General features: G+C 42.8%; 1 protein-coding gene across 5 annotated transcripts in view; it reads left to right on the top strand.

The window, feature by feature from the left end:
* The first annotated feature begins 4,517 nt into the window (after window positions 1–4,517).
* MCTP2 (multiple C2 and transmembrane domain containing 2) overlaps window positions 4,518–8,309 on the top strand; it is a 142,232-nt gene continuing 138,440 nt past the window's right edge. For 2 of the 5 annotated variants that reach the window (XR_007379170.1, XR_007379171.1), the window contains exon 1: window positions 4,518–4,622. The gene's annotated coding sequence lies outside the window, so the exon portion shown is untranslated. Of the gene's footprint in view, window positions 4,623–6,866; window positions 6,904–8,309 lie in introns of those variants that run through there. The other 3 variants (XM_048956634.1, XM_048956636.1, XM_048956638.1) reach the window with 3 other exon arrangements.

Below are 8,309 nucleotides of genomic sequence, written 5' to 3'. Positions count from 1 at the left end.
TGAAGTGCTCAAATTTGCTATGCTGCTTTGACTTGAAAGGCGTTTACCCAGATGTCAAGACTACTAGACATGCTGTTTTAAGATAAGGTTGAGCTTTTGAACTTGTTCTGGGGCCCCAGATTCCACTCCACCAACTCCAGCCATGTGCCTTTGGTACAGTTTTTGCTGAAGCTGTAGGATCGACTTGGTGCCCTCAGCCTTCCTCCTGTGATGCTGCTGTCAGATATTTAGCTATGGGATCACTCACACAGGCATGACGAGGAAATCAAAGAGCTATAGAGTTCCTTAAGGTTGAAAAAGAGCTCTAAGGCCATCTAGTCTGACTGTCAACCCAGCCCCACCATGCCCACTGACCACATCCCTCAGTGCCACATCCACACAGTTCCTGAACACCTCCAGGAACAGTGACTCCAGCACCTCCCTGGGCAGCCTGTGCCCATGCATCACCACTCATTCTGAGAAGAAGCTGTCCCACCACAAGGAGCATCTAATAGCAGAACTGGTCTTTTCCTGCTGAACATTTGTTTCTTTCACTTATAGTGAAAGAAGGGCGCAGCCACAATAGGAACAAACTGAGAACAGAACCATGTCAGGGCTGAAGAAAATAAGAACTGGGGCACACTGTGTGAAGGCTGGATGGGCTTGTCTCTAGCATTTACTGATGGAAGTAATGCAGGATCTCCTGTCAGCTCGAATCAACCTGTTGAGTTTGCAGTTGCTGATTCAGCAGTGAGACACAGTGCCTGCTCTCCAGGGAAGATTTACAGAGCTTAACCTGAGCTTCTGCAGCACTGATTTTCACATTGCTGATGGCTGAGAATCCAGGAGCTAACTCAAACTAGGAACATAAAAGGTAACTAAGGAAAACAAAGCTTTTCTCGGTAGACTGACATTGCCACATCTCCTCCATCAGGTCATTAGAGAGCCCTGTGAAAGGAGGAAGATTGAATATCTCATCTGCAGCCAAATCAAGCTGCTATGCATCATCATCACTGGTGGAATGTTCAAGAAAAGTGTAGATGTGGCACTGAGGGACATGGTTAGTGGGCATGGTGGGGATGGGTTGATGATTGAACTAAATGAGCTTAGTGGTCCTTTCCAATCTTAATGATTCTGTGATTCTATGATAATTGCAGTGGTGCCATCAGTACTTGTCAGTTGCTGACAATGAAATAAGCCATGTGCTGTGGTCATTACTAGCTGAGATTTCAGAGATACTAAGCTCCTCTAGGGATTGCAGGCAGTAGGCACGGGGAGAGGCCACCTACTTCTTTGCTCAGCTCTAGGAGCACTGAAACAGAGCTTTACAAAGCAAAATATGAAATATTCATTTGAATGTCAAACATTCAAGTGTTTGTATGTTCACATATGTGCACATGTGTGCAGACATAACGTGTATTATATCAATGTGTTAGTTAATTGGTGCATTCTCTAAATGGCTGTGGTTTTTTAATACTGCTATTCCCTTATCTCCACAAATGAATAACACTGTTAGATCTGATCTCTAATTATATTCTGAAGGGCAATAAACCCCTGAACCTTTCTGGATGTTCTTAATTAGATTGAAATCCAAACAAAACAGCCAAAGGAAAACAACTGGAGCGGTTGCTGGAATCTTGCTACACATTTATTGGTGATTGGGAACAGAATTGAGTGAACCGATCACTGTGAAGATTTCATGATTTGAGACCTTTCCAACTTTTCTCTGCATCCTGAAAACGATCTTTGTTTGTTTTTTTTTTTTTTTTTTCACGTTTATATTCATTGAATTTTTGTGATACGTGGTTTGTATAAGCACGTTCCAACACACTGGTTGCAAAGCAGTTCTTAGCTGCATGCACGACTGTCAGCACTGCTTGTGTAAATCACATCCTTTATATAAGCTGCACACATTTGTACACTGACAGCTGAAGACACCATAGAACACAAGGTGAAAATTCTGGGACTTTTTAGGGGTCACACTGCTACGTGCCTGCAGTGCCACACAGACGTGAGGGAACACTGTGACTTAGTGTTACTTTAATGAGAAGGAATGAGAGTTCTTTATATACATATATTTTCTGAATTGTGATGTTTTAGTTCACTTCTGATCTTGAACTGAGTGTTGAAAGATATTTTACCTTTACTTATTTCTTGTTCTGGTGTTTTTCATAGGTACAAAATAACTCCTTGCTGAAATGCAACTATCTCTGGGGTGGAGCGCTACTCCTCGACTCCTCCATAGAAGCAAAACAGATCTGAGACACAGAAAAAAATGCAAAATCAGGATTGGATGGAGAGTGAACTTGGGAGTGAACTTTCCGGAAAGTACATGAGAGGGATCAGAGCTCATTGCACGTGAACTGAGCAGCAGTGAATAAAACAACTTACAAGCTACGTCAGTTCTGGAAAACAAAAGCGTTTTACAGAAGATTTCCTCTTGTTTGAGTTGTGATATCCAACCGTGATGGATAATCACTTCTTATCCTGGTTGTTTTTTTGCTTCTGAGACATGGAGTTTTTACTTCAAGCTTGGTTAAAGACTAAAAAGAGGGGATGCAGCTGTGTCTCAATTAACCCTTAGCTCAGCAGTAGGGTTTTCTCAGGCTGCTTTGAGAAGAAAAACATAGTTAAAACAACAGAAAGTTTTAACTTTTGCCTCGAGGGCTGGAAACCTATTTTTCAGGCAGATTAACTTCTGTCATTCTCAGTGTGTCTCTTCAAATTAGCATCAGACAGTGAAATAAATAGGAAATATTGCCCAAGAGTCCTTGGTTTTGTCAGAAAGGACTTTGAAAAAAGTAGAGGGGAAGAAAAAGAAAGCCTGAAGCATGAAGGTCTGCCACGTCTTTTTGCTGCTGTGAAATCAAAACTGACTGAGTTTATGGTCATTCAATTGTTACAAACGAGTGTATGAGAAAACCAGTAGTTTGGTGATGCTGGGTTAAATGTTCTAGACAAGACATGGTGTGAACTTCCTCATGTTTGAATTCTAAATTTCAGCAAAGGTAAAGTAATACCAAGTAAACCTGGTAAAAAGATCTCACTATGTTATAGGATGTTAATGTCAATTCTGGAAAGTTGAGCAGAAAGAGAGATGGGAGAGGAGGACACAACTAAACACAACTAAACACAACTGAAGAAATGGCACTGGTTTCTCCATAAGCATCCCTAACTGGTTCCTTTCAGATGCTGGTAGCCCTGTATCTTCACTGCCTCAGGACACAGGGCAGCAAGGTGCCTCACAAGGGCTGTCCATAAGGTGTCCAGTCCAAGTGTCTGAAACATTTTTGGTGCAACTTTGAAGCCCTGTTGACCAGAACGTGTATCAAGGATTGCAAGGCTGTGTACATAGGGTATCATCCAAGCCCTGGTCAATCCACAATGTCCTTCAGCTGCAGAAACTCATATACCTTAACCATAACTACACTAAGCACTATTCATCGGGCAACAAGAGCTGTTCTGCCCAAGTGAAAGGCAGATATCTTCCTTTCTGGATGTTTGTCAGTGGCCGCCTCGTAGTCAGGCACCCATCTGCAGCACAGAAGCAGCTCCTAATTTAATATGGTGGTTAAGGAAAATAATTTCTGATTCCAGCTCTTTACAAGCAGCAGCATAACATGACTCCCTGCCACCAGTCTGCTTCCATTTTCACCCCTGTAGTTTCTTTCTTTCCCTCATTTACATACTTTTCTAATTTGTCTTTTGTCCCAAGTATTTAAATTACGTGTTGACTCTTTGTATTCTCTGAGTGGATAAATTAAACCATTATCAATAGGAGGGGCTTATCTCCTCCTTTATTCCACCTGGAGTTTGCTAATACATCCATTACCTTTATATCACAGAAAACAATTAACAGAGGTGTTTGTTGATAAACGAATCAGTTTATCTCAATTGGATGCTTGTATCTCACAGCCTGCAGCTCGCTCTGCACACCTCAGGTCCAGAGTCCTGCAGCAGCTCCAATATCCTTTACGATGAATGCGAAAGATATTCCCATAAGATATTTCATTTCAGAGATTATTCTTGGTTGGAAAGGGTCTCTCACTTTCACTGTTGATTTTTCTCTAAATATTAACAACAACAAAAGCCTGAAAAGAGCATGGAAGTACACGGACGAAAGAGATCTGATTCATGGCTTTGTCTAATTTACACCTCCAGTATATTTGGTGAGAAACAGTGCAGTTCACAGCTCTCTCTGGCATATGATATAACTATGATTAACATTTCTAAGTACAGTAATAACGTGGAGGAGAATGATAATAATGGTGGCCACTTATTCCCACCTAATAGAAAGTGCAGGGAAAGGAACTGGCTGTAGCAGGATGAACCACATGCTAGATTTATTCCTCTCTCAGAGGAAAAATAGGTCAATATTCTATTATAGTCCAAATATTATTAACTTTCTTTCCCTATATATTTTGGTATTTCATTGAAAAGCCCAGTGAAAATCAAAATCAATCTTTGGAAAAACGACTATCTCAGCTGTAATTTTAAAAGTTTCCTCAATCTATATTTTCTTCTTTGCTTTTCACCAGGGTCCCTTGCATGCGTGCACTTCGTTTTCTCAACAGAAAGTAAAGGAGAAGACAAAAGCTGAGGAGGCATTCAAGTACTGTGGAGATGTGGCACTGAGGGACATGGTGAGTGGGCATGGTGGGGGTGGGTTGGGGTTGGACTGGGTGAGCTTAGAGGTCTTTCCAACCTTCGTGATTCAAAATGGGAGAAAACAAAGCGGATCCTGGTGCTTGTGGTTGTTTTCATTGCAAAGAAATAGCATCTTTCTCAAAACAAAATATGCATTGTTGTTATTTATTGCAATATATAAATTTATTGCTTTTTTGACAAGAGCCACTCTGGAAATATGTGTCCTTGCTACAGTTGTGCTGGGAGTTGTATATTCCATCATTTCAGTAGGTGTCTCAGCCCTTTCTTTGGGACAAGAAAGAAAAACATCAAAGTGCCAGCACAAAACGGTATTTTGTGGGTAGAGCAAAGCTTGTAATAGGTAGCCTCATCTATTCAACCAGATCTGCTATAAATGTCTTCTCCATTTATTGTCATTGCTGTAACACAGAGCGCTCACTGCTTTATGCCACTTCTCTGACAGAAGAGGAACTGCAGCAAAGGAGAAAAATTTCTTCCATCTGCGGCCAAGGTTAAGGCAACCTGTAGGAAAGAATGAAAACGACGCAGAGAAATGAGCACCTCATTTCAGCAAGGGCCAAACTGCTGTCTGCAACATTTTGGATGACTCAGCGTGTTTCCTGGTTTTATTTATTTCTGTTTTTCGTTACAAGAGGTGTTTCTGTCAAAACTAAAGCTTGAGGAGCTGAGCCTATTAGTACATGACATGTCTTTCTCTGTCATGCCCAAAGCCGCAGCCATGATTTCCCTCTCACTGGCTCTGGGATGAAGCAGGCGTAGGGGTGTTGAGGTGGTCTGGCACTGGAAATGCTGGCGGGAAGCTGGGCTGAGAGGAAACCCATTCTTTGTGGGGTGTTACACAAACTGGGAGCTCTACAGAAACCCACCAGAGAGACTGAGGGTTGGGAATAATTAGCACACATCAAGAAATCCATAAGAAGCACAGCTACTTTTTGACAGAAGGGCTGAATTTTGCAGCTATTGGTAAGTGCAGTGAATGGAAGGGAAACGAATATCGGTGCAAACGTTGACTCAATCCAGAGAGCTGCTCTTCTTTCTCCAGCAGGTGTGTGGAAATCTATTGCTCCTCACTGAAAAATAAAGCTGGGGATGCATTATTAAAAAGCAGGACAAGCAATGTCTTAACCCTTTCATTTCAGAGCAGAACTTTTAGGATGAAGCATACTAATTGTTACTCTGATATGTGATATTAGCTATCAGGGTCAAGTGTTTGAAAGAGGTCTCACAATCTACTACAGAGGCAATTTGTTATAAGCAAGAAATGGAGGCAAGAGGGAAGAGAGAAATGGAGCAGCTGGAATAGGTGGCAGAAAGAGAGATGGAGGAGGAAATGAAATGGAAAAACACAAAAAACATGTTGGCTAGAGAAAACAAGGAGAAAAGTATGAACATGGGTTCTTTGGAAATGTTCTTGCTGACAAGAACCTGGAATTTTTATTTACCATCACTTCTTTCTTCTAAAGTATCTGCTATTTACAGTATATTGCATTCTCAATATTTCCTACAACTTTCCTCCTGAGGAGGCTCCATTCCCTGCCCTTCCCCCAGCTGTGTGGGACAAGAGCCACAGCATCCAGAGTTTTAAAAAAAGGGAATGATAACTCTGATCCATAACAGATCTCACCAATGATATACAAAATTTGAAAGGCATATTTTCATGTTTTTGTGGGTTTTTTTCACCCTGTCACTCATCTTCCCTTTGAGTTCCTTGAGGGAGGTTAAATGGGATCACCAGGTAGCTGGCCAGCAATGTCTGGAAGTGGCTAGTGCAGGAATAGTGGGAGCCTCTGTACCTTTACCCTTTATGGAGTTATTTTTTAGATTGTGAATATGTTTAAGTGAGAAGGTAGAGCCACGGTGATTCCTATGCACTGTGAAGGAAGCCTGCAGAGATGTCTGCTGCCTTGGCACACGATTAGGAATGATGTGAATGCATACAGGCTGCAGCTTGATTGGCCAAGATGGAAGTGATATTCATGAAACAATCAGAGCATTTTGTTAATGCACAGGGAGTGACACATGATCCCAATTGAGTGAGAATGCTCAGGTCTGGCCATTTGTGGGTAAAAGTATGAAGATATCCCCCGTGCCACTGGGCTGGAAAGAGTTAAAGAGCACCAATCAATCTGCAATCAAGCAGCTGAGGCATAATTAGCCAGACTGATTAGGCCATAAAGGTTGTGGTAAGCCAGAGTTTGGGTTTGCCTAGAGGGAAGACTGGAGAACTTCTGAGCTGAGGGCAGCTCAGCTTCTGGGGTGAGTAGTTCAGAGCATTGAGCTCTGTGTCTGTCCTCTATAGCTGAGGTGAAGCTGCTCTGTAGTCCTTGGGTTGAGGCTTGGTCTGTATTTATTTGTGTATTTGAGGTTCCCTATACAGGTTTCTTTGTAGCTGTTCTTTAACTGGGCTTTTTGTGATCTTCTGAGTGCTGCTGGGATACTTAGTATAAAGATCTGAAAGCTGAGGAGCAACAGTTTTGAGCGCCCAGAGCTGCAGAAGAGCTGGATGCTCTGCTGAGAATCCTGGTAGTTCATCCCCATTGCTGGCAATTCGTGGCCTGCTTTTCCTCTGGTGCAGTGCTGGCAATGGATGAGGGCTGGGGCACCACACAAAGGTCCTCTTCTTTCTTTTCTAGCACTCACCAGGGAAGTGTTTGAGGGCACTTATAGAAAGAAAGAAGGAAGGAAGGAAGTTTTTGGAGTCTATTGCTGAAAAACAAATCAGTGTGTTTCTCCTGTGAGACAAAGAGAATGCAGTGTACAAATACAACTCGGTTTCTGGCTTCTAAAAAAGAGGTGAAGGAATAATAAAAGAAAAATAAATAAAGGAAAATGCAAATATTTAGAAAGCTCCAGGCTTGCGGTACATTTTGCTGTTTCCTTGTCTCTAAAAGCCCTGTGCACCTTCAAACATTCCTGACTGCGGTGGATATATGAAATAAGTGCCCAATTTGGACTTGCATAGCCCAGCCATACCGTAAACAAGCAGTGCTGCCTGGAATCATTGGCCAGACAGCTGGCAACCCCTGCAGATTTTCTAACATCAACTCTGCTCTTGGAGAGGAGGCTGAGCCCTGCTCTGTGAACCATCCCCTTTGCATAGGGCTGGAGGCAGGCTGCAAACTGAGCAGGGAGAATAATTCCCCTACAAATTGCTGCAAGTGTTAAAGCTCCAGGGAGCGGATTTAATAGCTGCCTTCCACTCTGCATTGGTTCAGCAGGCTGTGGTTTATGGGCACAGCTGGACGATAGTGAGAGAAGGCAGGAAGGGGAGGCCCTACTGCGCTTGGATTTGTGGAGAAAAATGAGTGTGCACTTGTTTGGGCTTTGCTTTGTGTGGGTTCATCCCTGTAAGGTTAGATGCCAAAGAATAGCAGTGGGCTGGGAGTGAGGAATGTGGGAATCAGCACCAGCAAAGCGAGGCTCGAGCAGCGTGCTGTGGGATTTGGGTGGCCACGTGGAAGTAGCAGTGAGTTCAGCCTTCTGGGCAGAGAAAAAGAAGTTATGACTTCAAGCTCCTATTTGCCTCAGGTTTCACATGGTGAAAAGGGGTGTGTGTGTGTGTGTGTGTGTGTGGGGAGAGTTGGAGGTGTGTATAAACGCCAACTCAGCAAAATGAATGGTTCGCACAGAAAACCCAAGGCTGGGAGTGAAACTTGACTCAC

This window comes from Lagopus muta, chromosome 10, assembly GCF_023343835.1.
Source record: "Lagopus muta isolate bLagMut1 chromosome 10, bLagMut1 primary, whole genome shotgun sequence".
NCBI lineage: Eukaryota > Metazoa > Chordata > Aves > Galliformes > Phasianidae > Lagopus > Lagopus muta.
The sequence above is the reverse complement of the archived record's forward strand: the minus strand, read 5'-3'. Positions and strand labels throughout refer to the sequence as shown.